At 42.2% G+C, this 19,029-nt stretch overlaps 1 protein-coding gene across 4 annotated transcripts in view; it reads right to left on the minus strand.

Annotated features, from left to right (window-relative positions):
• The window catches only part of LOC144767075 (neuropeptide Y receptor type 6-like), a 399,172-nt gene that overhangs the window by 141,919 nt on the left and 238,224 nt on the right, over nt 1–19,029 (minus strand). The window contains exon 2 of one of the 4 annotated variants that reach the window (XM_078650700.1): nt 15,635–15,821. The exons of the other annotated variants lie outside the window; for them this stretch is intronic. The gene's annotated coding sequence lies outside the window, so the exon portion shown is untranslated. The remainder of the gene's footprint in view (nt 1–15,634; nt 15,822–19,029) is intronic. 4 annotated transcript variants of the gene reach the window in all.

A 19,029-nucleotide genomic window follows, 5' to 3' on the forward strand; every position in this document is an offset into this window, starting at 1 on the left:
GGTCCACCGCGTGGGCCTTGCATTTGCCAAGACTTGTTGCCCAATCCTGGGTCCAGCGACGTCGACAGCAAGAACCTTCGTGGGACAGCTCGCACCTCCATCCTGGTCGCCGACAACGCCTCCTGGTCCGAGAGACTGCAGAGCCCAGCAGCGCCCACTCACCTGACTGCGGTGACTTCGCCCGGTGCCATCCTGGTGCCCACTTAATCACTGGCTAGTGATTCAAGAACTTGGTCCCCTCTGCTTTCAGGTTTCCTTCTTCCTTGATCCAGGCTTGGATCCATCGAACTTTTCTTCACTGGTCGCCTGCCAGCAACTTCTTCCTTCCAGGCTCCTGGTCCGGCACGAGGATTCCCGACGTCTTTTCAGACCTATGCAGCTGCAGCCCCTGGGCTAGGTAACTTCGGCACTTCGGTGTCCCAGCATAGCCTCACTATCCAAGGGTCAGGATCCACTGTCGTTTTCTCCCTACCAGGTCGGGTTCGCCCGTGAACACTAACTTTGTGAATTCTAGCTTCCATAGACTTTGTCCCGCATCCCGCGTGAGAGTGCACACTCTGCACCCGAGTTCCCTAGGCCTCCTGCTAGTAATCTAAAGGTTCAGTAGTCCAGTCCTAGCGATCCCAAAGCCTCTGAGAATCGTTACTTACCTGCTAGTAATTCGCATTCCACTTTTAGAGTATATGGTTTTTCGTGCCCCTCGGGCATTTGTGTATAACGTGCTAACTTAAGTATTTTCACAAGAGTTTTGTTGTGTGCTTAGCACCCTGTCCTCATAAAGAGTACAGGGTTGTTGTGATTCTAATAAATACATTGTTTATTTTCATAACACTTGTGTGGTGTCCTTTCACTGGGTGTTCAAGGGGTGATGTGATGGTAAAACAGCTGGCTTAACACGCCCTCTAGAGTCTTAGCCTTAGACTGCTCGTATCCATGCTACTAGGATAGCTGGTCTATAAGGTTGACTTACAACCAATCATCAATAAGGGTTGTTTGGACTGATACATAGTGATCACTAGAATAGTGAGCACTGCATATCAGGCCAACTTCTCACATTGACTCACTGCTAATTTTTGTTGGTGTCATTTATAGTCAGGGGGTTTAGCAGTAAGGGTCTTTAAAAATTCCCCTGGGACCTCCCTTAGTGTTTATTTCTCATATTAGAAAGGACATGGTTTGAAAAAACTCAGTGTGAGAACCTAAGTACTGTCTAAAACGTGATTATTTGTATTCTAATTTTCTTAAAAACATATCTTATTGTGAAACATAACAACAACAAACATGATCCTTCCTATTGGTGGCAAAACACAAATGACATGACACATTAGATATGACAAACAATCACATTGGTAGCCTATATCACAATTATCTGGACATAATGCTGAAATTCTAACAGAGGAAGGATTGCAACATAGTGGCTGTATGATGGGTCTTCAACGCGCGGTTCAGAGCTCTGTGCTCCTTCATCAGGAAAGCCACAAATGTGTGCTAAAAAATGAGTAAAATTAACATAAAACACTATCCTAAAACACACTGAGATTTAAAATAAACATTTTGTGGTGATCTACGTTGTACTGCCACCATGTCTCATGCTGGATACTATAATTAAAGTTGCCAGATCTACAATTTACCTAGGCAACATTTTCGTCAATGCTACACCCAGAAGTGAACAGAATAGAAAGGAGCGTGTGAAACACTAGATACAGATAAGAGTGAAAAGTGCTCATATTCAATGAATACTACAATATAAGTTTGCACGAAAGTCCTTAGAATCAAAAATGAATGAACTACAGTAATTATACTCAAGAGAGGATTAAGTAGTTTTTGTCAAAATAAAAAGCTTACTGAATATAGATTAGAGAAGTAATCATCTCTTCACACTAGTTGTAGCGTGCTGGGATATAAAAAATAAGGGATACCGATTCTACCTAGAAGGCAAAGATTGGAGATAACGTCAGCCAGACGTGTGTCTTTGGCAAGATCAAATGGTATCTGGGTAAGGTTTTATCTATACCTGGTAATGGAGGGTGTTGACATAGGATATGTATGTCTCATGCTGTGATATGTATACACCGATCAAATGTCTGGATTAATAACAGTAAGAGTCTACATGGGAAGAGATGAATTCTATAGTTAGTGATGATTGTAGCATAGTGACCAAGAGTCTACATATGCTTATTGTACTTGTAGACTTGTAAACGTTGGGTACCTACTTAAATGTTATGATACAGGTCACACTTGGGGAGTTTCTGATAGTAGTATTTTAAAAGTGAATACCAGTTTTTTATGGCTTTATAGAATTTGGAAACTGGAATAAAGAGTCCTATATGTGGGGAAATAAAAACATCAAATTTAAACCCAGGATTAGACATGATTACCGAAAAGGAAAGAAGGCCATAAAGAATGTGGAATTGAGCTCATAGCCCAGGAACAACACTGTGTACTCTGCAATGTGCGATTTTGCAAAGTTAAATTTGTAACTGTTGTCCGCAAACAAAACTATTATGCGGTCCACGCGGCAAAGATGCAGCCATAATTCATCGTCCGTGAGATAAATATCATCAACGTACGAGTACGCATCAGGGTCTATGTCGTCTAACAAGGAGATGACACATGCAGCGAAAACGCCCGGGCTATTTTTGTAGCCCATGGCTAACCTTTTTATTTGTTTTTGTTTTCCGACGAAGGTAAATGCTGTCCATTGACTACTTGTAGAGGACAGATTATGACTAAAAAAGCCATTGGAAATGTCAAGTGTGGTTTTAAATCTTTTTCTTACAAGACTGTCCACGGGGGCAGAACTATGGGTATTTTGAACCGCACAGGTTCGACAATGGAGAGTTCAAATATCGGTAATCCAAAACTAGGCGGTTCAACCCATAAGGTTTGGTTACAGTAAAAAGAGGGTTATTCGTTGGTGACACACATGTCTCAATCACTCCTTGATACTCTAATTGATCTAGAATTTCAGAAATGGGAGCTTTTGCACCGGCCGGTGTCGTGTATTTCTATAGGTTCTGAATCGATCCCCCTATTCCTGACCCTATTCTGGTTAAACTACCTAGCTAGTTAACTAACAGTCAGCCCATGAGGCAAGAAATCCCCCATGATGCAGATACCGTTATCTGACGCAGTCACACTACGGCACAGGAACGTGTTATCTGATTAGGTCATAACGCTTGAGATCTAATTAGACAAGCGACATTCCTCCAGCCCCTGATAAGGCATACGACGTTCTCATAACAAATCAAACCTATGACAACCTGGATAATCCGTGCGGCCATTGTTTTGATTTCACAGAGAACTTTAGTAAAGAATGTGCTAACGAGCAAGTCGTATGACATCTTTATTGACGTACCTATGTCCATCCTTACGTCAATCCCGGCACCTTTAAGGTATAAATATTGCCGACCTTGCCCTATGCAAACACACGCGTGGTGACAAGACGGAGCAGCCATACTTGCCGAAGCCGAGAGCAGAAGCAGACCCCGCAGGCAGCAGCCCCGCCTTCCTGACGCGCTGAGAGACGCGCTGCTATCTCAAGCCGAGAGACCCAGCACCGGCGTTTCTGGGCAGCCCTCGCAGGCAGCCTGGAATATCGAGAGCAGAGAAAGAGATACCATTCCTCATTCATCCTAAATTCCAGGTACAGAACTGAATAACCCCTCCTAGAGAATTCTTTAGTTATTCACTTGGCAAAAACAAACTTAACTTAAACTGTAACTTTCTATTCCCGCCCACGTATTAGACTTAGGTCAGGTACACGGGGTAGGCGTATTTAGAAACACCAGTTGAGCACGTTTAGTCAAATGTATATGTGTATGTAAATATATTTTAATCATTTTAAAACATCATATGGCTCAGAAACCATATCAATGTTTTTACAGTATTATTTTATACTATTGCTTTTAATGTATGCACTTTACTTAACTATAAGTATTGCAATAATATCGATCCATTTCTCTTGTACGAGAAAAGAGACTGATCAATAAATAACATCTTTTATTGAACACGCCCGTCTCTTCCTTTTCTCTACATTCTGATGAGACTAAGAATGCACGTACTGACTGAGTAAAATAATTGCCTTGTGCTCACACGACTCTTGAGATTGACTCTTGATTAGGGGAGAGCAAAGTTGTCATGTTCTATGGTTGTCAGAAACTAAATCCCTTCTTGTCTAATCAGGGGAGTTAATCCTTCCTTGAACATTCGAGAAAGTTTCTAGCGAACTCTGAGCTTAGCTGGCAAACCCAAAAATTAAGTCTAGCATCGACAGTAGTAGACCTAGTTAACGTCTGGCCTAGGCCTTTACTGCTGTAGGTACTATTCCAATGCGCAGAGCCTATTGGGAAAATAGGAGCTACACTACATGGCGCCCAACGCGTTTGGAAAGGGCGATAAAACTAACGTAAGACATTTAGAGTAACTCAGTCGTGCTTTCTCACTCAGACCCCTTTTCCCAAATACTCCAAAGACGTCTGGAGTGGGTGAAAGGTTATTATATCCTCCAAAACCTCGCAGGAGGGAACTCCTATGTATGGTTCTTGGTCTAGTCAACGTTGAAGGATAAACAGTGTTCCAAAATATTGTGCATCTAATCTCTGTTTCCATAAAGAAACCTGATCTGCAAATAAACATAATACCATCCTGTCAGCAAAATGGACAGCGATGAAGAACGAGAGGTTACTAGATTAGCTACTGAAATAGCAGATGCTGATGCTACCATGCAAGCAGCAGACGCGGATATAATACTCATTCCGGTCGCCAAAAGGAGATCTATAACCTTAAAACTTATAGAAAATGGACTGACACCTAGAGGTGGCACAGTCATATTCGTAATCGAGGCACACGAATATCGGCGGACAGAGGTATACTATACATGGATACATTTTCCAGCAGCTAATACTATAACAAAGTACTTCCACTATTACAAAGTAGAGGAACCTCCTAATGAGTACACTCCTTTCGAGGAGGTGGAAGTACCACTCAAATTCCAAGAGCATTTGCTCTTATTTGATGGCGCCCTAAAACATAATAATCACATTACAAGGCTCGGTCCTTTAGGAAGACCAGGAGCAACGTGGCCGGTCCTAGCCGGATACACACCATATCCAGACATCGAAAGAATGCCTGCAGCAGAGCTGTTAATACAGCTAAAACAACTACTAAAAATTCACAGACAATTAGTTCAGTATGTAATGCGGACTTCAACAATTCAGCCAGCGATTAAACTTCCACAGCTGACCCCTCACCAGGGGAACACAAATAAAATTACACCACAGAACATCCAATCCTGCCTAGGTAAAGTTCCAGCTAAACGGGAACAAATACCATTCTGGTTGGCACAGAAAATTACCCAAATAGAGGCGGTGTTTCCTGACACCACCCCATTAGAAAAACACAGGATTCTGACTATATGTCTCCCAATGGGAATCGCACCACACATTGAGGACTGTGACACTTGGGGTACAGTCTTTGCTTCCATCTACACAAAAACGCACGGTGTTCCATCCATTTCGGTAATACCAGATGTGCTAAAACAAATTCAAGATGAATACGGTCCAGAACCTGCTTTAACTCTTGGTATGAAATTACTGAAAGACTTCAAGCAGGTCTCGGCTATATTACTAGCCAACATAAAAGGTGAAGCAGCAAACGTGGCGATCCGCCAGAGGTTAAAAGAGACAGATATAGCAGACCAACCAGCTGAAATAGCCAGAATCATAGAAAAATCCTATGAAGAACTAGGCAGAGATAGTCTAGGTGGAATACCAGTAAAACCGCAACTGACTACAAGTCCAGAAAAAATATTTTTTAATAATAATAATAATTCACCAAAAAAGAACTGGGATGGGAACAAACAATCCAATCCCAAAGAAAAGAAATTCCAGTCCAGAGGAAGGTCTCCTAGGCGAAGAGAGAAATCTCCAAACCCGAGACAAAGGTCACCCCAGAGTGAACCCTCTGGGAATAGATATAACCTTAGAAATAGGGATAATATTAAAAAACCTGATAGATATCAAGACATTGATACACGTCCCTCTCAATCTTTTCAGAATTCCTCGCAGAAATCGGAAAGAAGAGGACGATCAGAAGAGCACGCCAAGTCCAAAGACAAGGAACCTGCTCAACTGAAAAAGAAATCACAATTTCCAAAAAAGAAGGTAGCCAGTATCAAGGTAGTTAACAATGCCGAGAATACTGAGGACACAACTGAAAAACGGAGAGTGGGCTCAGACAATGCTAGACAGCGCAGCAGAGGTGAGCATAGCTCGCAAAGTCCTTATGAATCATCTGGAGACAGTGGACACGAATGAATACCTTCAAGTGGAAACTGCAGATACCAGAGTTAGCAAGCCCCACAAAATATACGAGATAACATTACGTATAGAGGGAGATAAGACTAGGAAAATAAGGGGACTATTTTGGGATAACCTCTCAAAGGGTTATGACATCCTTTTAGCTGAAAAAGACTGGCCACCAGAGTTTGTCAGGGAGTGCCCTCATGGCGAAGAAGTAATTATGCCTGCCTTCTCGAATCAAATCCCGATTCATAAAAAATACACACTTGCTAGAAAGTGGGCAGTGGCCTTAGCACCTGCTTTATATAAAAATCATGTAGGATGGGATGAGGATTCTCCTCCTCACAAAGTCCAGTTAAAATCACAACCAACTGCACAAAGGCAGTACCCAATTAAGCAAGAAGCTAAAAAACAAGTAAATGAAATACTAGATCAGCTAGAATACCAGGGGGTGATTGAAACTTGCACCTCACAAATGAACAATCCTTTGTTTCCGGTCTCCAAACCAGACAATTCATATCGTCTAGTTTTGGATTACCGACACCTTAACACATGTTGCAAAACTTTTGCAGTGCAAAACTCACACAGTGCTGCACTAATGAATAACATAGTGCGCAAAAAATACAAAACTACCTTGGACATCTCCAACGGATTCTTTTGTCAAAACATAGCACCAGAGAGCAGATATTTAACAGCTTTCTCAGTAAATGGCACTCAAAAACAATTCTGTCGGTTAGCCCAGGGGTACAAGAACAGCCCGGGGGTATTCTCAGCAAGAGTAACAGAATTACTACAACTATATGATGATGAAGCATTATCTTATGTCGATGACATTTACTTAACAGATGATGACTTGGAAACTCACTTGAAAAGAGTGAACACCATAATACTTGGTTTCGCTGCAGAGGGTTACAAATTCAACTTCAAAAAATCCAGAATTGCCCATCTGACAGTCCTATTCTTAGGATATGAGTTATCAAGTGAAGGCAAAAGCCTGGCAGACAATTTCCTAGAGAAATGTGCCGTAATCCAAGCTCCTAAAACACTAAAAAACCTACAGTCAATTCTAGGCTTCCTAAATTTCGGAAGAACTTACATTGCAAATTACGCAGAAAGGGTCAAACCCCTTTACGATCTAATTAAACCAGATTTTAAAAGATCAAGTTGGACTCAAACACACACAGACATTTTGAGATCCTTACAAACAGACATGCTAATTAAGACAAAATTAGAAACACGTGATAATACACGCAACCTTGTGATCCGAGTCATCCCCGGGAGATGCGGATTCACATACCTGACCTCTAATGAGGGAGAAAAGGTACCAATTGCATTCAAATCACACTTGTACACTAAGGCTGAAATGAAATTTAGCCCAACGGAAAAAATTCTTACAGCAACACAGACAGCTATAGCAAAAGAACGAGCCCTGGCACAAGGTAAACGAATAATAATCGTGACACCAATACCAGCCTTAGAGGCGGTAACAAAGGCAAGCATTCCAAATGCGAAAGCACTCCATCCGAGATGGATACAATGGGCTAACTCTCTTGCTGCAACAGACGTGGTGTACGAATTTGATCCTTACTTAAAAACACAAGAATTTCTACAATATGAATTCGAATGTCCTCTGCCAACCGAAATTCTGCCTCTAGACCAATACGGCTGTATAATATATACAGACGGATCAGCACAACCCGCAGTAGGGGGTAAACAAGCTTACAGTGCTGCGTGCGCGATTGTTAAAGGTCGTTGGCACGAAGGGAAATTTAAACCAACCCTAACTAAAACACAATCCCTAGGAGATTGTACAGCTCAGCGAGCTGAACTACTAGCATTCAAGATGGCGCTTGAAAATACGGATCGAGAATTCCCCACACTCATAGTGTGCGATTCGTATTATTGCGTTCAATCTTACAATGAATACTTGCAGATCTGGCTTCAAAATGGTTTCAAGGATGCCAAAGGTGGCACAATCAAGCACAAAATGCTCTGGGAACAAGTAGCTCTTTTACAAAAAGAACTACCAAAGACTCACGTGATACATACACTGAGTCATCAACGTGATGGCGTTCACGTTGCAGGGAATTCATTGGCTGATGAGGCCGCGAAGGCAGCTGTGCAAACGGCTTCCGTAGCTGCCGTCACCCGGTCAAAAACAAAAATAGACAGTGAAATATTACAAGCTGTCAGCGCTTCAGAAAAGGATTCGATAGAACCACTCCCTAAAGGCTTTCCAGTAAAATACTCATACATAACTGATGCAAACAATGTTCCTTTTGCTCAAATCCCTGGAGTGGGGGATAGGGCAATTCCAAACATGGAACATAGGTTAGGACTAATAATAGCGGCACACGAAGGGCTTGCTTCTACCCATGCTGGCGTCTCAGCCACAGTATCATTATTAAAACAGCGATACTGGTGGCCACAAATGAGAAGACAAACAAGGAACTATGTTCTAGCATGTGAAATATGTCAAAAAATGAAAGTATCAACTGTGAGACGTCCAGCACAGACGCCCCTTCTAATCTCGGATAAACCATTAGCCTGTGTTTATCTAGACCACTGCGGTCCCTTACAAAGGGATGGTAACTATAAATATATCTTGGTCGCAGTGGACTCATGCACGAGATTCATATGGATGTGGCCCCAGCGAACGGCTGACGCCAGAACTGTTATAAAAGATTTGCGGGTCTTTATCGGCACATACGCAATTGGCATTCTGCATTCGGACAATGGTCCTGCTTTTAGCTCTCGGGCTTATAAGGAGGCCATGGTCAGCATGGGCGTGCAATTGCGGTACTCTTGTCCATTTCACCCTGAGGGGAACGGAATTGTTGAAAGAAAAAACCGTGACATAAAGCAATCTATAACGGCAAAGGTATTAGGTTCGGGAGCTGGGTGGGTCAAACATCTAATAAGTGTCCAACGTAGTCTAAATAACTTGCCAAGAAATTCTCTGAAGGGATTCAGTCCGTACGAATTATTATTCGGAACTAGGATGTTGATCTCTGACCTTGATAGTCAGACTTCAGTGGTAACAGAAAAAAGCTTTGATGTCAAAGACCGTTTGGCTATTTTGCAGGACTTAAACAAAACAAGAAAAGACCTGAGCAACATACAGTTGAAACAACAGCCAACAACCACTGAAGAATCACCACCTGTCCCAGCAAGACCTGTCTGGATTCCAAAAGTCGGGGATCTAGTCAGGGAGAAGATCGCGGTAAAGAAGGAATTTGGGCCTTCTTACAGAAAAGCAGTTCCTGTCTTGTCTGTCAACGGGACAAGATCAGTTGTACTACCGCCACTTGCTGGAAAAAAGGAGAACCGAGTTGTATCCATCGACCTGGTAAAACCACAACATGTGGCCGATAACAAACAGTAGGCCAAGTGGACTCCCAATAAGTAGCAGAACACCAAGGTTTGCTACCAGTACAGAGGTCCTAACAAAGAGGCTCATCACATTCGAAACGCCTACAGAAGAACAACAAGGACTATGCAACAATGCAATAGAACTTAGACCTCTGAAAACCCAAATAAAGACATTTAGCAGAGACACACCAATCTATACTGAAGTACCAAGTGAAAATGCAAAAAACAAAAATCCTGAACCAATTGGAACAATTGACAGAACTGCATCCGGTTACTTCATCAACTTCGATGATTCCTCTGAAGGCTTCAGCGAACAAAAGACACAGCCATCATCAAAATCCTTTAAAGACAAAGCGAAGGAACTTTTGAAACAACTAAAAGAAACATATCTGATTTCTCCATGGATTGAATTTTGGGTGGGTTTTGGTGCATTTATCCTCATACTTTGGCTCATCATGGTATTTACTTTGGGACGCTTCATTGAGGGAAAATATGCTAAAATGGACACAGCAAGTCAGAACATCAACTTGGTCCTCAAACCACACACATCTTCACACGTCGAGAAAAGAGAACTTTCTTCAGAACTTTCTTCAGCCAACTTCACAGCAATTCCAATACCTGGTGGGGTAGCCTGGGACAACACTGACTATGAAATTTATGGTCCGGTCGAGATCCTGAAATATCCACACCAAATTAAGATCTCTTTGAGTGACTTTGCAAAACCAAACTCATTTGCTGATGATTGGGACTTTGAAAGTATAAACAATATGATGTCTGACTTAGTAATGTCTGCTAAATTTACAAAACATGATTATTTGCAAGGTTCTACAAATTATGATAGTATGTATTGCTATAACCACTATGGTAACCATTTCTTGCATAAATCTGCACAACCTAGAAATGTTTTAAATTTTAATCAATGGGAACATTGTGCTACACCTCCAAAAGGGAGCTCTAGAACCGTTTATGACAAATATTCATACTTTCAAGGTTTTAACACTAGTAATGCTGAAACATTTTATTATAAATTGTCAAACAAGACAGGGACCAAAACCATGATAACCAACACAAAATTGATTTATTCTGATTCATTCTTTGAAAAAATGAATACTTTTGGATTCGATTATTGGGACAAAAATGTTGATTTGAAAAGTGTTTGGGGTACAAAAGAATGGCAAGTACAGGGTATAGAAGCTTTGTTTAGAGCCTGCATGATCCCAGAACAAATGATATTTTTAAATGACACTGTTCAACAAACCACCTGTCTTGGCTTAGCCAAAATCAAAGATTTAAATAACCCGTCTATTCCAAAGCCAACAATGTTTAGCAATAACTCTGATACAGATGAAGGAATAGACATAAACCATATACTTAACCAAAACAGAACACATCCTGATTGGAAACAATGGTTGATCTGGCCCACAGATACAAATAACTGTCAAGATAGATTCCTGAATAAAACACAGGGTTTCAAAATGACCAGGCCAGACCCTAGATATCCCCAAAGACATCACCCAGGGATAATAACAACCTACAGTGTGGGCAAATTATGCCTTCAATGGCTACAGTCTTCCACACTGCCTGAAATTAAGCAACACCTAACTTTACTTACTGATGGTGCTGACTTGCGTGATTTCATAATGGGACCACGCAAACAGCGTCAAAAGCGTTTCATAGCAGCCTCTGTATATGCAGCATACAATGAGGCCTGGAAGGTTACTCAAATTGAAACAGCAGAGAGAATACGTGAAATTGATCGTATTAATTTGGAAAAATCACTTTCTGTAGTGGACAATGGGTTAATGACTCTGTCCTCCAGAATTTTTTCATTGGACAGCATTGTGTCTTCAGCAATCGATATATTATCGCAAGACTTACTGTTATTACAACATGGTCAGTCACAATTGCGTTCTATCGTACAGCTTGGCTGGACGTTACAAAATCTGCGTTCAGGCTATGTGCCTTGGCGTTTAATCAACACTACGTCACTATTCCAAATCTTTAACCTTACTGATAGACAAATCGGTATGGCGCAGAAGGGTGCTGATTATACAATCTTGAGCATTGAAAAACTAGAAAGATTACCGTTGACAATGTCAGAACGACCTGTCAGTGAATGGATAATCCACGGAATCATAAATATTCCAATCTCAACCTTCAGGTTTCAATACTGCCAAAAATATATACAGGCTGGCATGTACGAGAAATTGGGAAAGGGGTACCTTAAAACAACTTGGAACCTGCCCTATTCACATGCATGTGTCAGTAACAAAGGACAGAAAGTGTTTCTTAGTGGCAACAATTGTGCTATGTCACTAAGCGGCACGCTTCTGTGTAACGGTATTAGTTTGCACGGAGCCTGTGAAGGGAATTCATACAACCTTTCATGTCACCAGTGAGGCGCACCTGCAACTGAAATAGAACCATTCTTTCGAAGACTCTATAATGGGAGTTACATTCTTATTGTAGACCGCAGATGTTGTAGTCTTATGCCCGGGACTCCTTATCTCGTCACTACGACGGCGAAGGTCAAGTGCTGTGGACGTTCTTTGTTCCCCAGCTCCTTTCCAGACAGGGAGGCAAGGGCATGGCCCGGTTTGAAAATTACTTCTATTCGAATAGACACTTTAAGCAGAATGAAAACAGTGCTTCTTCAGACGCCTACAAGGCTCACGTCATCAAAAGAAACGTATGATCTACAAGTCGCAAGGACGACTGCAGAGATACATACATTATTATCAACCAATTCCCCCGTACATTTCGCGGAAATCCTGAGCGAAATCTTAAATATTTCTGATACCACAGGGGTCTCAAAGGTATTTAAGACAGTATTTTCGATGGCATTAACACCATTCAAAGCCATACTGGGTATTTTTCCAGATTTCGTCCATTCGATTTTTGGCGGACTTCCCTTGGTCCTGGGACTAATTGCAGGAATCCTATTCCTAGTCCTTATTTTTCGATATGGCAACCCATGTCACAGATCAAACTCTCGCGACAATGGAAGATACGATCCTAGCCATTGGATACCGGGACCGGATATCAAAAATCCTGGGACTCTCCCGGCTTAGAGACCTGAACATGACTTGGTTTCTATCATTTCGACCAATGTGGCAAAGGTGTGTTTTACCTGTACTAAGGTGTCTGCTATGCGGAGAAGAATGCGTGTTAGACACCTGTCTGACACTACAATCGGATGCGCCGGTGGATGCAGATACACTGCTGGTTCCTACCAAGGTTCACGCTTTGTGCTGCCCTCAAAGGCTGCCAATTCTGATGACGGCATTCCTGGAATCTTCACCACTGCGATTGAAGAGTAGTGAAGTTCAAGATGAAAGCAACATCGAACAGGTACGACCTTCTGTCAGCAATGCAAATCAGAATGTCAATGCAGACAATCATGTGCATGAATGCATGGTTACCCCTATTTCCGACTTAGTGGAACTTTCCCATGAAGCTGTTGACAGTTTTTTCGAAAGCCTGAATGATATGATGTTCTCTCCGGAACAGAAATAGAGACTTTTGAGTAAACTCGCACACGGCGTTCCCTGAATCCGGCCTTCAACTTAAAAAATAAAGTCACATGAACAATTACAATCCAGTTCACGGACAGCAACCTTTTTCAGCAAGCCCTTAAAATATTTTTCTATATATTTTTTCCCCGGGACACTGACCTTCTGCTTAAAGTAAGAAACTATTCCTAGAGAACTAAGATTTCTATTTTTTTTAGATACTTTATAGACTTTATATAGACTTTAGCTGCCCGCTGGTATGTTCACAATATATTTTATGTGATGAAATGGTTTCGACTTTTTTTCTGTATAGCCATATTAAGAGCCATTTCATGTGTATTTCTCATATACCAACAAGCAATAATGCATAACGATGCGTGTTTACTTTTGCATTTAATTCATAGCTTAAGTGCATACAATATATATGACTGCAATTTTTCAGTATATTTGAAAATTTCAAAATGCATTTATGTATTTTGGGGTGGTAAGGTATACACTATACTCTATAGTATGTTGTACTATGTTATACTATGCATAGATTAGTAGATATGACCATAGTTAGCGTGGAGTGGGTGTCGTGTATTTCTATAGGTTCTGAATCGATCCCCCTATTCCTGACCCTATTCTGGTTAAACTACCTAGCTAGTTAACTAACAGTCAGCCCATGAGGCAAGAAATCCCCCATGATGCAGATACCGTTATCTGACGCAGTCACACTACGGCACAGGAACGTGTTATCTGATTAGGTCATAACGCTTGAGATCTAATTAGACAAGCGACATTCCTCCAGCCCCTGATAAGGCATACGACGTTCTCATAACAAATCAAACCTATGACAACCTGGATAATCCGTGCGGCCATTGTTTTGATTTCACAGAGAACTTTAGTAAAGAATGTGCTAACGAGCAAGTCGTATGACATCTTTATTGACGTACCTATGTCCATCCTTACGTCAATCCCGGCACCTTTAAGGTATAAATATTGCCGACCTTGCCCTATGCAAACACACGCGTGGTGACAAGACGGAGCAGCCATACTTGCCGAAGCCGAGAGCAGAAGCAGACCCCGCAGGCAGCAGCCCCGCCTTCCTGACGCGCTGAGAGACGCGCTGCTATCTCAAGCCGAGAGACCCAGCACCGGCGTTTCTGGGCAGCCCTCGCAGGCAGCCTGGAATATCGAGAGCAGAGAAAGAGATACCATTCCTCATTCATCCTAAATTCCAGGTACAGAACTGAATAACCCCTCCTAGAGAATTCTTTAGTTATTCACTTGGCAAAAACAAACTTAACTTAAACTGTAACTTTCTATTCCCGCCCACGTATTAGACTTAGGTCAGGTACACGGGGTAGGCGTATTTAGAAACACCAGTTGAGCACGTTTAGTCAAATGTATATGTGTATGTAAATATATTTTAATCATTTTAAAACATCATATGGCTCAGAAACCATATCAATGTTTTTACAGTATTATTTTATACTATTGCTTTTAATGTATGCACTTTACTTAACTATAAGTATTGCAATAATATCGATCCATTTCTCTTGTACGAGAAAAGAGACTGATCAATAAATAACATCTTTTATTGAACACGCCCGTCTCTTCCTTTTCTCTACATTCTGATGAGACTAAGAATGCACGTACTGACTGAGTAAAATAATTGCCTTGTGCTCACACGACTCTTGAGATTGACTCTTGATTAGGGGAGAGCAAAGTTGTCATGTTCTATGGTTGTCAGAAACTAAATCCCTTCTTGTCTAATCAGGGGAGTTAATCCTTCCTTGAACATTCGAGAAAGTTTCTAGCGAACTCTGAGCTTAGCTGGCAAACCCAAAAATTAAGTCTAGCATCGACAGTAGTAGACCTAGTTAACGTCTGGCCTAGGCCTTTACTGCTGTAGGTACTATTCCAATGCGCAGAGCCTATTGGGAAAATAGGAGCTACACTACACCGGAGGGGATATTGGGGTTGTGGCTGTGGCATAGAACGCAATGGTATCTCATGCGGTGGTGAAAGTTTATCCCAACCCACCTGAGTACGGTACTACAGAGCCGGCGCAAGCACCAAAGCCCACTCTTTTGCAAAAGCCATTGCTTGCTCTTTGGAAACTGTGTGTGAAAAACTAGGGGGGATTGCATCCTCCCCCCTCAGAGCGGCTAAAACAAAAGGCGGAGGCCAATCTGCCTCAGCTAACAACATGCCATAAGAAGAAGTCAGATTTTCCCCAAAAATCCCTTTAACAACACATTGTATATCACCTTCAATCAGAAATAATATGTCATATAATCTGTCAGGGGGAGTCACTCAGGTGTCAGCAGTCTCAACTGTGATGAAAGTGTCAGTTGCTGGCGCCTTCAGAAATGGAAGCAGAGCTTGCCGCACTGTTGTTACCTCCGCTGCGCATTCCAGCAGCGTTACTGCCCATATTAGGTTCCAAAGTTGGGTTCTCACCATCTGTGGCATATCTCGCTGTTAAAGCAGCAACTTTCTTTTTCTGAAACGGAGGGCGCTGACAAGGAAAATCTTCCTGCTTTCCTTTACCGTCAGTCTGACGAGGTAGCTCGCGTCCTTGCGGGGCACCAAGACCTCTGCCGCGATCCTGGCGATCTCCTCCACCGGCTTGTGAACCTGATATTTCCTGCAAAGAACGAGGAGAACGCTTATCAGGGACCTGAAACCTGTCAGGAGACCTAATTCTAGCGCTGTCGCGCAAATCATAAGTGCGCTCAGAAGACTCGGGTATTGGTGACGCTGCATGTGACCCTTGTTTCTGTTTTTGCTCCCCTTGTTTTTTATTTTTCCAATTCTTATTAGGAAAAATAGGAAGGTCATCTTTATTAGACTTCACCGTCTGAGTTTGCTGCTGTGCCGGTATTTTAGCAAAAGGCTTCAAACCCAAACTATGGCGTCCAATAGTCTTATAAGCATCCGCAATAATTTTCAGTAACTCGCGGGGTTTCCTGTACTCTGGGCCAAGGCGCAAAGCATTAGACACCTGAAAGTTAACTGCATCTCCCTTTACGTTCCCAAGTATGAGATCAGCAACTACGTCAACTACTCCGACAAGCCTCATTCCAAACTCAACCGCTCCCTCCGGGCCGTGCTCATCCTGAACACGCTTAATCACGGAGTGCAGCACAGTCATAGAAGGTGTGCCGAAACACTTCGCATACAATGCTGCAAACACTTTACCCCACTTCTCACAATCGGTTACCTCTGTTATCAAGTCTTTCTTCGAACATATTGTTAGGATCCTGTGTTTTTCCATAGGAGTGATATTAGGAAATACTGCTTCCAGCTGGTCAAATTTCTCAGCAAGCCAGAACGGTAAATCATCCTTATTCTGTGGACGCTTGCCCATAACCAAATTAACCATGATGGGACTAATCGACATCCCGGCCGGTCCAGCTGGTTGTGCTGCAACCCCAAGTGCTCCCACCTGGAGATTCCGGGAAACGTATTGTACTAGAGCCCTATGTACCTCAATTAAAGAGGTGTGCAAGACACGCAATTCGTCTATAGCGGCTAGTAGATAGCGTGGATGAGGTGTGTACCCAGCCAAAACTGGCCAAGTGGCCCCAGGAATCGACAAAGGGCCTAAACAGACCGGAGTCACTGTGTGGGGGAGGGTGCCATTAAACCAAATACGGTGTTGCCATGGCGAAATCGAAACTTCGAGCATCGTATATGGCCGATTTAAAACAGTTACCGCAGTGGGAGTGTATGCATGGAACAATTTATCATCTCCATTCACTGCCGGAAAGGTTAGGCATGAGTAAAATACCTCAAAGTGGTAAGCCAGGCTACACCAACCACAAAAATAAGCGCGATACCCGCGTCAGGCACTCCATATGCAGTCAAATGACGATGGAGTGGTGCACCACTATGCAATATCAGCCATAAGGACAAAGAATAGGAACACAACTTAATTGCGTGGTAGCGCAAAAGGGTCAGCAATTCAATAGAATAGTAACAACCTTTTTATAATATCAAGCTTGAAAGAACCTATAAAACATCAATATAGGTAGGTTAAGCCGTCACAACTGCTTTCCGGAAAACAGGAGTGAGGGTATTGTGGACAAGTACAAGCACTACTAAAGTGTCTCGTGAATAAGTATCAGACCAAACGTTGGGTGCGCCATATTACGCGAATTCTGTTATGTCTATGTGCGTGGGACTAACCAACGTGAATCAACAGCACACATTGTTATTCGACCTTGAACACGCTGTGCAGACAGAGAGCACGGTGTACAGCTAGATATGTGAAAGGCAGACAATTCTCATGTGAAGAAGCGCAAGCAGAGTAATTATGAGAACTGAGTCATGTAGTGTTGCGTGTAAAAGTGGCAGAATGGTGTCTAAGCATATATTTCACTTATGCTAACTTAGCAATGTCTGCAGTTAACCCCATATCCTCACTACAGAAGTTAATTTTAATGTGGTCTGTTTTTTTAAAGCCGCCAAGAGATTGAGGAAAACCTGTGATTGACTTTACTATTGATGGGTTTTTTGTGATCCTGGGCATTTATTTGTTTTTATAAATACGTATTTTATGTGTGTGGCTTATTGTTTATGCTTGTACATTTTTATAGTGTTGTTGTTGTATTGCTTTTATGGTTTTTATGCAAATAACCGAATAAAGTGTGGTTCTAAGGTACCAACCAGCAGTTCAGATCATATCACCCTCACACATGAAATCACAGCACAGCACTGAGTTACATTGGCATCACCTAAATATCACCCTATTTCATTCTTAGAATTACTACAGGTGAAGAGAGAACAGAATGTCTTGGCTTACCCTGTGTTGACCTCAGCAAGAAGGTATCTGGTCACATGGAACACAGTAGAGTGGATTCTTTTCATAGCACAAAATGCATGCTCGCATCCAAAATGAACCAGAGGATGAATTTTGCGCTAAGAAAATAGAGCTAAATGCAATAGAAAATAAACAGCAGCAGCTGCTCGCTATTGCTAAGTTTGTTGTTCCTGTGCTCCTAGGGTAAGATTTTTTGTGCCGATTTATGTATAATTATGCACTCAGATGTAATTGGGAAGTTTTCGGTAATTTTGCGATCAAAGAGTAACACGAAACATTAAATTGTAGTCATTTTGGTGTGATTTTGTTTATTAAATTTGAATCTATTTATCTAATTCAGTTTGAGCCTTGTCAATACTGAGATGATCTGTGATCAGTTCCTGAGTGAGCTGGGGGCTTTGTGTGTGTGCCCCATAAATAAAACCGCTGGTCATGTTCAAATCAGCATTTTGCAATCACACCTAAACAAGGGTTATGGAAGTGTGGCAATATACATTAAGAAAAATAGAAGGAAAAAATAGGAAAAGTATTTAGTTTCATTTCTTCTCCTTATAAGATGCGGGTGGGGAAGGCACAGAGCTCCCATACTTAATACATTATCATAATACACTGGGATATGTTGGAATATAGCTACAGAGAGTCACAAGAGAAACAGAACTAAGGGCCCGATTACAAGTTTGACACAGTTTCACCTGCTCTCCACCGGCACAGCGGCACCAAGCCCATGCAATGGACCGTCAGCCTTACTACGAGTTGAACCCTTCCCATGGCGGTGCCTGGAAAACAGGCACCGCAATGGGAATGGCAAAAAAGTTCTAACATGGCATGGACATGGATATCCATGCTGTGCTGGAACTTTTTGGGAATACAGACGGGGGGGCACATGTTGTGCGCCCCTGAATGTATCCCATGGCGGGGTGGACATTGGGGCCATGTAGTGCCCCCTTTGTTTTTGCACCACCAGCCTTTTTATGGCAGGGCTCTGCCATGAAATGGCTTGGGGTGCAGGAACTCGTTATATGCTGAGCAG

This window comes from Lissotriton helveticus, chromosome 7, assembly GCF_964261635.1.
Source record: "Lissotriton helveticus chromosome 7, aLisHel1.1, whole genome shotgun sequence".
NCBI classification, from domain to species: Eukaryota; Metazoa; Chordata; class Amphibia; order Caudata; family Salamandridae; genus Lissotriton; species Lissotriton helveticus.